At 43.1% G+C, this 13,738-nt stretch overlaps 1 protein-coding gene across 7 annotated transcripts in view; it reads right to left on the bottom strand.

Annotated features, from left to right (window-relative positions):
* Positions 1 to 13,738, bottom strand: part of CDH12 (cadherin 12) — a 652,231-nt gene that overhangs the window by 96,157 nt on the left and 542,336 nt on the right. The gene's annotated exons all lie outside the window — the stretch shown is intronic.

Below are 13,738 nucleotides of genomic sequence, written 5' to 3'. Positions count from 1 at the left end.
CAGTGTCAATACCTAAATGACTCTGAGCTTGATGCTAGTAAGAATATGATCACTGAACTTGAGGTTAGCAGGCAGGAAGCAGACCCAATAACACCGCTACATGTAAAAAGAGAGCCAACACCCCCACAGACAACTTTCCCCAGGTCTAAGCAAAGGAATGCCTCAACACTACTTTGCCAGTCTAATAACACACCTACAATTTCTGCTCCTGTTTTTTTCGTTGGAATTCTCAGGCATCCATAGTATAACCACAGGATAAACTGGGTGGAGCAATGGGTGTAACTCTTATATTTGTGTGGCAGGCCGAGGCGCCAGCTTGAGATGGTGATGGGGGGAGGGGAACACCGTGCACATGACATCAGGACGTCCCAACCTCATGCATCAGGACACAGAGCTGAACACAGGGCCGTCTTACCCATAGGCGCTAGGGATGCGGGGCACCTGGGCGCCGGGCTCTCAGGGGTGCCAGGCCAAGAGTCTGGGGCCTGAGAGTTGAGTCTAGGGAAGAGCCCACCTGTCAGAGTGCCACGGTGGGCTCTTCTGCTGCAGGCGGTTCTGCCCCATGAGTTTGGGGACGAGCGAGATGCTGAAGCGGCTGGCCGGCTCTGCCCTCCTGCGTGCCTGGGACTGGGCAACTGGGGGGGGGGGGCGCCGGGCGGATCTTTGCACCCCGGCACTGCATATCCTTAAGACAGCCCTGGCTAAACTTGGCAGCCATGTGGCTTGCATGGCCAGCAGCTCCTCTGCCTTTTCTTGACACTGCCACTGACATGAAGCTGTTTTGAGCATCCTTCTCCTCCACGGCAGGAGGAGAAGGAGGCTGTCACTGGAAACATGCCATGGTCAGCTATGCACTTCTCCTCCATGTTTTATGAACATGAAGAGCGGGTCGGCCCCAACCCTCCAAAATAGGGGGGAACAAGATGGCTCAAGTGTCTGGAGCTGGCTCCCCCAGTGTCAGGCTATATTCCAATCACACAAAAGCCAAAGGTTACTAAAGATACACACATCTCTCTATCCAGGTGTTGTTACAGTTAAAGAGAGCATTCCAGTTAGGCAAAAGAAGGCATGGAGCAGGGCCAGTGTGTAGGTGAGCAGGGTGCAGCCTGAGGAGAAAGAAGGGCCTGGGGAGAGTCCTAAAGATCTGATAGGGAAGCTGCATTCAGCCCCCAGGACTGAGGTCCTCCAGCCCTTCCTTAGACAATCCTCATTCCTCTGCGATTTCAAATTATTCATCAGCTTACTCTGCACCTGACAATGTTATTTGCAGCCTTAGAACTCATGTGTGCTTCAATATGGCTTAGCTCCCAGTGTGCTGAAAACTTCCAATATACCTACCTTATGACCCCAGTAATTAGAATTTTATTGCATTTTTAAAACATCTACAAATCCCCCTCCCTGCAAACGCATAATCATAACATTTCCCCAGCACCAGATGGTCAAGATTTACCATGTTATCATCCTCAATGCATTTTCTCAACTTGATTTGGAAAAGTGGGTCCCCTCCTCTTCTTTACAACATGTAGAAGGCAATGTTCCTCCTGCTGCTTTAATAGCAGCAGATGGGTGAGCAGCTAGATCATCTATTATTTGAAAAGCAAGGTGTTTTGTCTCGCTGGATTATGTTCAGTGATTATTGTTGGTTCAGGACTAAAAAGCTGTGAATGGAGCATTATATATATATATATATAGAGAGAGAGAGAGAGAGAGAGAGAGAGAACTATGCAAGAGCTATGACAGAGCATCTGCTGAAAACTGTCTGGTTCGCTTTCAGGCATGAGGGGACATAGAGTGGAAATCACAAGGGAAAGCAGATGACTCTGGAGTCACTGAACCAAAGAGAGAGTAAGCAAGTTGCCTAATTCTAGCTACAGTGTCTTTAATACCTCTCATAGGACTAAGCACTGGGAAACAGAGTGTTTGCAGACAAGCTTTTTCCTGTTGCTTTCAAAAGCAACAGGCATTTTCAAAAGCACAGAACCTTTGCATGGAGAAAAAAGGGTTGATAAGAATGCAATGGAACTGCCATGAAGGCAATAAGGAGAAGGGCTGGATCTATCCTTGTTTACAGTGAGAAAAGATGAGCATAACTATGTCAGTGATGCTGACCTGTATGAGAGTTGTGTCATCAACAGAATTATGCACTGAATGATTTGCTTGCCATCTGTGATTACTGAAATTTGGTGTTACCAAATTGGTAGAGAAAGCCACAGAGAAGTAGCTACCGAACTTGTCAGGGAACTGACATCGGAGCCAGAAGTGGAGGCAGGGCTCCCAAGCGATGCCGGAGAAGGGCCAAGCAGGGAGAGAGGGGACTTATCAGCTGGGGAAGGAAATCAGCGTAACACCAGGGATAAAGGGGGGCGGATGGGGGAATCGGAGAGAGGGCTCCAGGACTCTTCGCTGGAGACAAGCGGGGAGAGCACAGGTCCTCCGCTACCCACACCCACCCTGCACAGAAGACTTCCGCGCAGGGAAAGTAGGCGTAGACTTGGCGTCAAAGAACTTCTTTGCTGGAAGAAGTTCAAGAAACGCCCACTGACGGATTCTGCTAGCGACTGAACAGCCAAGAAGTGAAGGGCTGTCCAGCCAGGAAAGGTTTAACCAGGCTACCTAGCCAGGAGTCACGGCAACTTACGCACGAGCAACCCCATATAACCATTACAGAACTGTTCAAGTAGTTTCTAAACTGACTTGATGTCTAAGCTCAGGCCTTCAAGCTCTTCAGGATGGACACAGAAGCCACTGACATCTGTTTTGACTTTCACTGTGTGCATGAATCTGAGACACAATAATGTTTGTTTGTCCCAAAGTAAGATGCAAACTGAAACACAGCGGAAACGTGCACTTCCATCAGTTAAGTTCTCCCATCACAAATCCATTAACCAAGGAGAAATAAATGCATATATACCAGTGAAAATAAAATGCATTACTTTAGTGGTAAAGGTAAAGGGACCCCTGACCATTAGGTCCAGTCGTGGCCGACTCTGGGGTTGCGGCGCTCATCTCGCTTTATTGTCCGAGGGAGCCGGTGTACAGCTTCCAGGTCATGTGGCCAGCATGACTAAGCCGCTTCTGGCGAACCAGATCAGCACACAAAAACGCTGTTTACCTTCCCCCTGGAGTGGTACCTATTTATCTACTTGCACTTTGACGTGCTTTCAAACTGCTAGGTTGGCAGGAGCAGGGACCGAACAACGGGAGCTCACCCCGTCATGGGGATTCAAGCCGCCGACCTTCTGATCGACAAGCCCTAGGCTCTGTGGTTCACCCACAGCGCCACCCGCGTCCCTACTATAGTGGTAATTGCCTGTAAATATACATATAGTGGCCTAAACTGCATAGAAAACTGTGTACAAAAATGTGTGTAATGGGGGGAACGCACCCTAAAATGCTAACAAATTTTCTTGAGGTCTGTCACCTCAAACTGACACAGAAATGTGGAGATCTGAACTTAAGAATGGAAAAATAAGAGATAGAGAGAAACTGAAATATTCACCTAACTGTACATATGATTGATAGATTTTTTTATGTTCCTGGATAGATGCTCTGATGAGAGGGGGGAGGGAGAGAGAGAGAGAGTGTCTAAGAGCAATAGCAGATGTTCTTGTATATATGCATTTGATGGATGGAAATGATTATCAGTATGTATTTGTTTAATATTGTAAAGTAGGGCCAGATGCCCAGTGGCTCATATATCCAGATCTAACCTTGGAGCTGCAATTTTCAGACTGACAACTGAGCCTTCTTCCCAGGGAACTCTGGGAATTGTAGGTCTTTGAAGGGGATGGAGTTGCCTAACAACTCTCAGAACCCTTAACATGTTCCCAAGATTATTTGGGTGAAGCCATAGCGGTTTAAAATGGCATGATGCTGCTTAAAATGTATTGTGTAGGTAGGGCCTAAAATTGACATAATGGCAGGACTAAGATGCATGGAATGTGATCAGGACATAAATATGATCTTCTGGTTCCAGATATGTGAAGGAAAACTCCACAGGGATCTTAGACTATGTGTTATGGACTAGTGGGAATTAATCTGTACATAATATGAAAAAAAAATATGGGCCAAGTGAAGGTATGGGTCTCAGCCTCTCCTATATTCCTAGACCCCACCTTTATCCCACTCTTACCTGAAGGCACCAATACTGCAACATCTTTGGCCTGCCCTAGATCTTTTGAGTCCAGGCTGGCTTTGTCCAAAAGGCAGAGGCAAAATCACGGCAACCAAAACAAGAAAAGAAACAAATACTTGTGGCAACTAGAGGTGTGTTCTCCCTTTTTACAATATCTGCCATCAGTAATTTCCCCGCTCTACTCTCTCATTAATCAAGCCCCTAAAGTTCACTTTGTTATCACTCTGACACTTCCTGGGGTTTGGTACTATCTGCTTTATTGTGGATATTTCTATACATAGAATTGCAGTCGTTAATCATGTTTGGTTTGCTGATTCCCACTTGCTTAGCATCCTTAAGTCTTTCCTGCTTTTCGCCCTCCAAGGCTACTGATCCCTTGACTGACTCCTACAATCCATCAGTGTCTGGTCTTTAGAACTGGCTTGCCCTGTTGCACAGGGCATCTCGTGCCCTCCTCACACACAAAACAGAGTATAATACACTCCAAAGCAGGAAAGGGAGGAGAGGGGAATGGAGTGCTTTAAGATAAAGCAGTCGGGGCATGTGCCAAATATCCATTATAATCCGTTTAAATCTCAGCTTGCTCTCATTATCTCCAATGTCTTTATGAGAGTTCGACGACTGGGACATTATTGCTTGTCATAAAGCTAGAGCTGCTTCAGTGATGGCAACCTTTGCTTACTTTCTGATGTGAGAAATATAAATAGATCCAAGCTAATAGGAGAAAAATAGCTCAGCAGCTGGAAAGGGAAAATGATGCTCATAGCCACTCAGTCGGTAGCCAGGAAAAAAAAGTCATTTCCTATATAATATAGTTAATGTTTACAGCCGTTTGGGCGACTAGGCGAAGTAATCCATTTAAAAATACACTTCAGGTTTAGATCCACTTAGTGGTACAGACGCTTTGCACACATTATTATTGATTCCAGCTCCAGTGTGCTCTGGTGTTTGAAGCCCAGAGCACATGACATTTCAATCCGTAAGTATCCTGCAGTTTCATGAGAAATGCTGCTGTTTGATACACTTTCCCTCAAACCAGCTTCCATCCAATAAATAGAGCAGGAAATCCGTTCACAAGGTAGAAATTCTGCAAAACCCATTATCAATATAGTGGGGTGGAAGAACTGGGGGGGGGGGGGTTCATATTTGGCAAACAATGCACTCCTTTGGTTTCAGATAGTACTTGGGTAGACGAGTCTAAAAAATTCAGGACACAAATTTTCACAGCTGACTAGCAGCTATGTTGGCTCATATACCAGAAGTAATGTACCATATTTTTCGCTCTACAAGACGCACCAGACCACAAGACGCACCTAGTTTTTGGAGGAGGAAAACAAGAAAAAATATATTCTGAATCTCAGAAGCCAGAACAGCAAGAGGGATCGCTGCGCAGTGAAAGCAGCAATCCCTCTTGCTGTTCTGGCTTTGGGGATAGCTGTGCAGCCTGCATTTGCTCCATAAGACACACACACATTTCTCCTTACTTTTTAGGAGGGAAAATGTGAGTCTTATAGAACAAAATATACGGTATTTAGCACTAACTCTCAAAGTGTATATTCCATTCTGACTAAACTAAGCCTCCTACACCTTCTATTCTTGATACTTCAGTTTGGGAACAGAAACAATAATGTTGTAGTAAACATTAGAATATTATAGGTCCCCCCCCCCATGTTTGATTTAATAGCTACCCTAACATTATCACAATCAAACTAAATATTTAAGTGATCAATACTTGTTTGTTTATCATTTTATTACACAAAATATGGGGTTAACCTCAGGGCAAATGTCAGGTTGTTTGCCCCAGTTACCAAGGCACCTAGTTCTGGTCCTGCTATCATTTACTCTTCATTCTGCTAGGCTTCTGTTTAGAAAGTTTCATATTAATCTGCTGAATTCTAAGCCATCCTTTGTAATTAGCTCCACTTTTGCTACTCTGTTAATAAACACTTTTTTCTGTTTGGAAAGTGAGGAGGAATTAAATAACCTTTTAATGAGGGTGAAAGAGGAGAGCACAAAATATGGTTTGAAGCTCAACATAAAAAAAACTAAGATCATGGCCACTGGTCCCATCACCTCATGGCAAATAGAAGGGGAAGAAATAGAGGCAGTGAGAGATTTTACTTTCTTGGATTCCATGATCACTGCAGATGGTAACAGCAGTCACGAAATTAAAAGACCCCTGCTTCTTGGGAGAAAAGTTGCCCCGGTCTGGGAATCCTTTTAAAGGAAATATTTTGCGTCACCAGAACCCAATACCAACGCTCTTGATGATGTATTTGATCATCTCCCCATCTGGTCTCCTATTGACCCCGATGAAATCTTGAATTTAATCTCTAAACTTAAAATCAGCAAAGCCCCTGGGCCAGATTTGGTTCCGGTGGAAGCCATAAAACTACATTCTGACTGGTGGGCAAAAATCCTGGCTGTTACTTTCGATGCTATTAATGCAACTGGAAGGATGCCAAAAATATGGAAGGACACTATTATAATTCCAATATATAGAAAAGGCTCCCCAGACGATCCGGAGAATTATAGGAATATTAGTCTACTGTCAATAGTTGGAAAGATATACGCACGTTTTCTGCTGAATAGACTTACCCAATGGGCTGAAGAAAAGAAACTGATAGGCCCCGAGCAAGCAGGACTCAGACCGAACCAGTCAACTACGGACCATGTTTTAGTCTTGCACCATCTAGCCCAAAAATATTCCTCTTCAAACCAAGGCCAACTTTGTGTGGCTTTTATCGACCTTAAGGCTGCATTTGACAGCATCCCCAGAAGGTTACTCTGGGAAAAGTTGGCCCGATGGGGAATTGATAGAAGACTTTTATGGTTAATAATCCAGCTGCATGAGGGGTCGGCTGCTAGGGTGAGAATAACCCCAGCCAGCGATCTCACAAACTCTGTGCCCATCAACAGAGGAGTCCGGCAAGGATGTATCCTAGCTCTTTTTCTTTTCAATTTATTCATTAGTGACATGAGGATACCATTGGCTGAATCTCAGGAAATCATCCATGCCCCCCGTCTCGCAAACTATCGTTGCCCATTATTACTCTATGCTGCTGATGCTATGATTTTATCCTTCTCAAGAATTGGCCTCAGGAGAGCATTAAATTTTTTTGTTTCATACTGTAAAACCAATTCCCTTACTATAAATCAATCTAAATCAAAAGTACTAATTTTCTCAAAAAGTCAGAAATCCTATAAGTGGCAATTAGATGGAAAACCTGTTGAACAGGTCTATAAATTTCAATACCTGGGAGTTTTTCTCCAATATAATCTGGGTTGGAAGGCGCATATTGCACATATTTTAAACAAGGCCAAGGCCCTATCCTTTGCGCTTTTCCGCTTTTTCTTTTCGGACGGGGCTCTTCATGTTCCATCTGCCCTGAAAGTATTCAAAGCTAAAGTAATTGCAACATTGGCATATGCTGTTCCTTTATGGGGGACCGCAGTAAACTTGACGCCCTTGGAGGTAATCCAAAATCAATTTCTAAGACGACTGTTTAAACTTCCACAGTGCGTTATTAACGCAGCTATTCGCTTAGAATTAAAAACTACATCTTTAGAAAATACTCTTTGGAGGCGCAGCCTTTGTTACTGGTTGTCCTTAAGGCATAGGCTCCCGAATCTGTATCTGATCCAATGCCTTTGGAGAGATGATTTTCCCGTCCTATGGGCAAAAGAGATCCATTCTAAAGTAGTGACCTATGGATTGTCTCCATCAGAATTATTGGAACTGGACCTAGCCACAGCAAAAAAAAAAACCCTCACTCAAAAACTTGAGGAGATTGACCTACAACAAAACACCATTTTGGGTAGTGGCACTTGCTCACCATTAAATCTTGGCATAGTGCCCTCTCAGCAGATACCATCTTATTTGACTTCTTTGTCTGTAGCGGCCCACAGATATGCCTTTATTAAGGCAAGATTTAACGCCTTTCCTTCCAATGTCTTGAATAATAGATTTTCCAATGGTCAGATCTCAGCGGTGTGTGTATGTGATAATAGATCTATAGAATCCTTACAAGATATACTATTCTGTTGTTCACTACATTCAGTTTCTTGGATCAGATTTTTGTCCCCTTTATTATTGGAAATCTCAGGTGACTCCTTGGAAACACAGCTAATACATTTACTGCAAGATTCTGATCCGAGTAGGTCCCTTTCTGTTGCCAGAATTCTGATAACAGTATTAGCTTATAAGAGGAAAAATGGATTACTCTATGATTATTGATTTTGCCTAAATAATATTGATTATACTGATAATTTGATATTTTAAGTGCTATATTGTTCTTATTTTAATGGAATTTAGAAATTTACGGTTTGAGATGTACTTGATTTAAATGTATTTTAATTTATTAATTTTATTTTGTTATACCTGTTTTACTGTATGATGTATTGAATATGGGCCTAGGGCCATAATAAACTATCTATCTATCTTGGGAGAAAAGCAATGACAAACCTATATAGCATCTTAAAAAGCAGAGACATCACCTTGCCAACAAAGATCTGTATAGTTAAAGCTATGGTTTTCCCAGTAGTGATGTATGAAAGTGAGAGCTGGACCATAAAGAAGGCTGACCGCCAGAGAATTGATGCTTTTGAATTATGGTGCTGGAGGAGACTCTTGAGAGTCCCATGGACTGCAAGAAGATCAAACCTATCCATTCTGAAAGAAATCAGCCCTGAGTGCTCACTGGAAGGACAGATCCTGAAGCTGAGGCTCCAATACTTTGGCCACCTCATGAGAAGAGAAGACTCCCTGGAAAAGACCCTGATGTTGGGAAAGATGGAGGGCACAAGGAGAAGGGACGACAGAGGATGAGATGGTTGGACAATGTTCTTGAAGCTATGAACATGAGTTTGACTGTGGAGGCAGTGGAAGACAGGAGTGCCTGGCATGCTCCGGTCCATGGGGTCATGAAGAGCTAAGACTAAACAACTAAATAATAACAACAACAACAAACCAAACTGCCAACGAACATTAAAAAAAAAAGCTGGTAGAATCACACAATATCTTCAACATTATTTTTTATTTTATTTTATTTTTTTAAAAAAGTGACAAAACAGTTAGCAAGTGTTGAGGTTGGGGAAGAATTCACAGTGACAAAACAGTTAGCAAGCCGCATTAAGCAGATGCTTTGTCAGTTGTATACAACTCTGACAGGACAAATTGCCAGCGCATTTCTTTATTCATTTTACTGGCATGCATTTTTAAACTTGCAACCTGCTCTTCCTCTTTGAAACACTATAAACAGATGTTCTGATGTACTTATATAGAGGTCACACTTGTTAAGCATAAGTGTGGAAAGAATTGCAGGGGATTCTATTTTCTTTCTGGCTTTGCCAGCAAGCATGCATAGAAATGACCTAAATAAATAAGATTTGTAACTTGAAGCAAAATATAATTATGGGGTCAACAGGAAACAGCATGGACTATGACTCAACCCCTGTAAACATAGATAGCAAGGCAGAGAGTGCAGAAAACTAGACTGTGAAGGATGAAAAGGGAGGGGCAGATCCCCTTCTCCCCACCCAAATTCCTCTCTCCTGCAAGGCACTGATAGTATCTGTGCACGTTCAATATCATTCAATACCATAGTCTCATGCTGAAAGCTATTTCTAATCTTGATAAGAGTAGTCTATCAGTAGAGGCCTCAGCTGTCAGATGCACCCAGGGAAGGAGCAAGGTCTCAGTGTCCAGGCAACAGAGGAGAGAGGAGGCAAAGAGGAAAGCAAATGGACCTGGCACATTAAGACCATAGCTCAGTAATGCAGAGCACGCAGTTAAGAAGCAGAAGGTCCTGAGTTCATTCATTAAAGGGATAAGGTAGCCCTCTGGCTGAGAACCTGGAGAGACATTCCCAAGAAGAAAAGACAATACTGTACTGGGCGAGATGAACAAATTGTTGGGGTGCTGCACCTTTTGCAAGTAGAGGGGGTCGGATTGTGGCCATTGTGAATAACTAAGAATGTTTCAGGGAAGGAACACATTCCAAAACAAACATACAAACCCCTTAGTAACCAAATATTAAACACCTTCCATAAGACCTTGCTAAACGGTCTCGGCTCAGTATACGTGAAGGAGCGTCTCCACCCCTATCTTTCAGCTCGGACACTGAGGTCCAGAGCCAAGGGCCTTCTGGCGGTTCCCTCACTACGAGAAGTGAGGTTACAGGGAACCAGGCAGAGGGCCTTCTCAGTAGTGGTGCCCACCCTGTGGTAAGCCCTCCCACCAGATGTCAAGGAAATAAACAACTATCTGACTTTTAGAAGATGTTTGAAGGTGGCCTTGTTTAGGGAAGTTTTTAATGTTTGATGTTTTATCATGTTTTTAATATTCTGCTGGGAGTTGCCCAGAGCGGCTGGGGAAACCCAGCCAGATGGGCAGGGTATAAATAAAAATTATTATTATTATTATTATTATTATTATTATTATTATTATTGCTAAGCGAACGAAGGAGATGGCCACAGATACACAAGCAGAAGCAACTGATTGCATACGCTCCTGGGGCCTCCCACTGCCATGTCTGCAGCAAGTAATTGCTGTTGATATCTTAAAATGGTGGTGATGTAGAATATTTGTCTCACTTGCTCAAGTGTACTCAAACCAGAGGTGTGCATCCATCATCCAGTATGGTACGATGTCTCAAGCAGCTCCTACACAGGTCTATGCTCTCAAAACTAATTTAATACTCAACCTTGAACAGCAGAGGTCACGAATGCCAACACCGACAGTATATCTATATGTGGTCTGAAGAGGAGGCTCAGTTATAGATTGGGTTTTTGAAAGGAAGCTGAGGTAGAAAGTAGGCCAGTCTACATCCTTAAAGAATGCTTTTAAAGCAATTTAGGAGACAAAATGAATGGCAGGAAGAGGAAATCTTAGATGAAAACAACCGTTTCATTTTGATGATTTATAAAAAAGCTGGTATTTTTTTAGCTTACCAAAAAAATCATACAGTTATGGCACATTATTTGTTTCAGCTGCAAGATCACCCGGAGGCAAAAGAATATCATTATCGAATAATTCATGTATCAGAATACTAAATACAGGACAGCAAAGTCTTACATTAGCAGAAAAGCTAATGTTTGTTGCTTAGAAATTGTTGGTATTGCTAATGTAAGACTTTGCTGTCCAGTATTTAGTTTTCTGATACATGAATTCTTCAATAATGATATTTCTCCAGACATCCAGTACATGGGAAGTCCCTCAGATATATATTTTTTAAAATTCGGAATGTAATTTGCTCTTATTTTTTGTATTGTGATTTGCTTTGATTTGTTATTAATTAGGATGAATTAATAAAAATTATTTATATAAAAAAGAAATTGTTGGTGATTAATTTAGCAGCGGAGGCATGACTTGGTCATTATGAGTATGGCTATTCTTATCACTATGCGTATGTCAAACTCTCTGATCGCTTCCCCCTTGAGCTTAAAAAGGGTAGCACAAATAATAATAAATTCAATCTCAATTTTGCCCACATAGGCAGAGAAGTCCTGATTTAAATACTGATTGAAAGGTCTATCATAATAGGTAAAGGGTAAAGGGACCCCTGACCATTAGGTCAAGTCGTGACTGACTCTGAGGTTGCAGCACTCATCTCGCTATATAAGCCGAGGGAGCCGGCATACAGCTTCCAGGTCATGTGGCCAGCATGACTAAGCCGCTTCTGGCGAACCAGAGCAGTGCACATAAACGCCATTTACCTTCCCGATAGAGCGGTACCTATTTATCTACTTGCACTTTGACATGCTTTTGAACTGCTAGGTTGGCAGGAGCAGGGACAGAGCAATGGGAGCTCACCCTGTCACAGGGATTCGAATCGCCGACCTTCTGATCGGCAAGTCCTGGGCTCTGTGGTTTAACCTACAGCACCACCCCCGTCCCAGCTATCATAATAACTTGCCCTCAAAAGGGCATGCCCATCCAAACACCTCCCTTCTGTGTTTTGCCTCAAGGGGCAAACAACAGCTTTTTTTGCATGAAGCAGAAAAAAAATAGCAAGGGGTAAAGTTAAATCTACATCTCGCTGAGACTCGATCCCCCACACTACCAGGGGAGCATAACGGTAACCTCATGTAGTTGTATTGGCCACATGTGGGACTTCTACATATGAGATGTGTTTATGTTCAGGCTCCATTTTTGTAACTCTCATGAGCGCTGCATATGCAGTTGACACCTTACCAAAATAATGCTGCTTTAAAAAGGGCTACTGTCATCATGGAAATCTCAGTAATTAAACATATTTCACACACATGGAGGAGACAGGTGACCTAGAATGATCTGGCAGCAATGACTCCCTTCAATCTCCCTTCAGTCTTCCTGAGGCAACTTGCTGAGAGCACCAACACGTGTGAAGATACCCCTCAACCACTACAGCTCCCATCATCTGTGGCTATTGGCCATCCTTCCTGGGGCTGATGCTCAACAATATCACCTCTATGGGCCAAGTGGATTATTTTGAGTACTTAATTGTCCATCTGTGGTTTGCTATTACTTTAGATCCAAAAATTGTTTACATTAATGTATGAGTTTGTATGAGGGACCCAGGTGGCGCTGTGGGTTAAAGCCTCAGCGCCTAGGACTTGCCGATCGAAAGGTCGGCGGTTCGAATCCCTGCGGCGGGGTGCGCTCCCGCTGCTCGGTCCCAGCGCCTGCCAACCTAGCAGTTCGAAAGCACCTCCGGGTGCAAGTAGATAAATAGGGACCGCTTACCAGCGGGAAGGTAAACGGCGTTTCCGTGTGCAGCTCTGGCTCGCCAGATGCAGCTTTGTCACGCTGGCCACGTGACCCGGAAGTGTCTCCGGACAGCGCTGGCCCCTGGCCTCTTGAGTGAGATGGGCGCACCAACCCCAGAGTCTGGCAAGACTGGCCCGTACGGGCAGGGGTACCTTTACCTTTACCTTTGTATTAGTGTTTACATGTATATCATCTGAACATGGATTAAGTTTGTTTTATTTTTGCTGTGCCATATGGGTCACTTTAAGAAAGATGTTCTGTATCTGTGGATTGCCAACACCTGTAACCCAATCGATATTGTGCTTGTCCATATAACCCTACTTTGTAACAGTTGCTGCTTACTGCAGCTACTACCATGCCTTAAGATCCACTGTCCTGTAATCTAACATATGGTATGCACAGTTATTTATGGTTTTATATTATTTTTGCTGTAAAATGCGTGAGATCATGATATTGTATTTATTTGCATTACTTAGTGATTTAACTACTGATGAAGCCCAGGACGGCGAAACAAGGCCAATATTCCGGAAATCCTTGTCTTAGACTCTGTGAAAGGATTTTGTGGAACAGTAACAACCTTTCATGTGGATGGTTTGGACTTTATGAACAGATAATTGGAACAGACACCATTACACAGATGGACCTTATGCATGAACCGACTAGAGAATGATCTGATCCACTGGGTCTTCTGCTTTGTTCGTTTCTTGAACTTTATGAGCTACTTCTATTGAAATTTACAATTTGATACTATGAATAGTATACCTTATTTATCTAAGAACACAACCAGTTATGTCTCGTTTGTTTATTGAGGATGCTTTACGTGACCATATGTTTGTTTGTTGTTGTTTTGCCAG

Source organism: Podarcis gaigeae (genome assembly GCF_964106915.1).
Source record: "Podarcis gaigeae genome assembly, chromosome: 7".
Lineage (NCBI taxonomy): Eukaryota > Metazoa > Chordata > Lepidosauria > Squamata > Lacertidae > Podarcis > Podarcis gaigeae.
The sequence above is the reverse complement of the archived record's forward strand: the minus strand, read 5'-3'. Positions and strand labels throughout refer to the sequence as shown.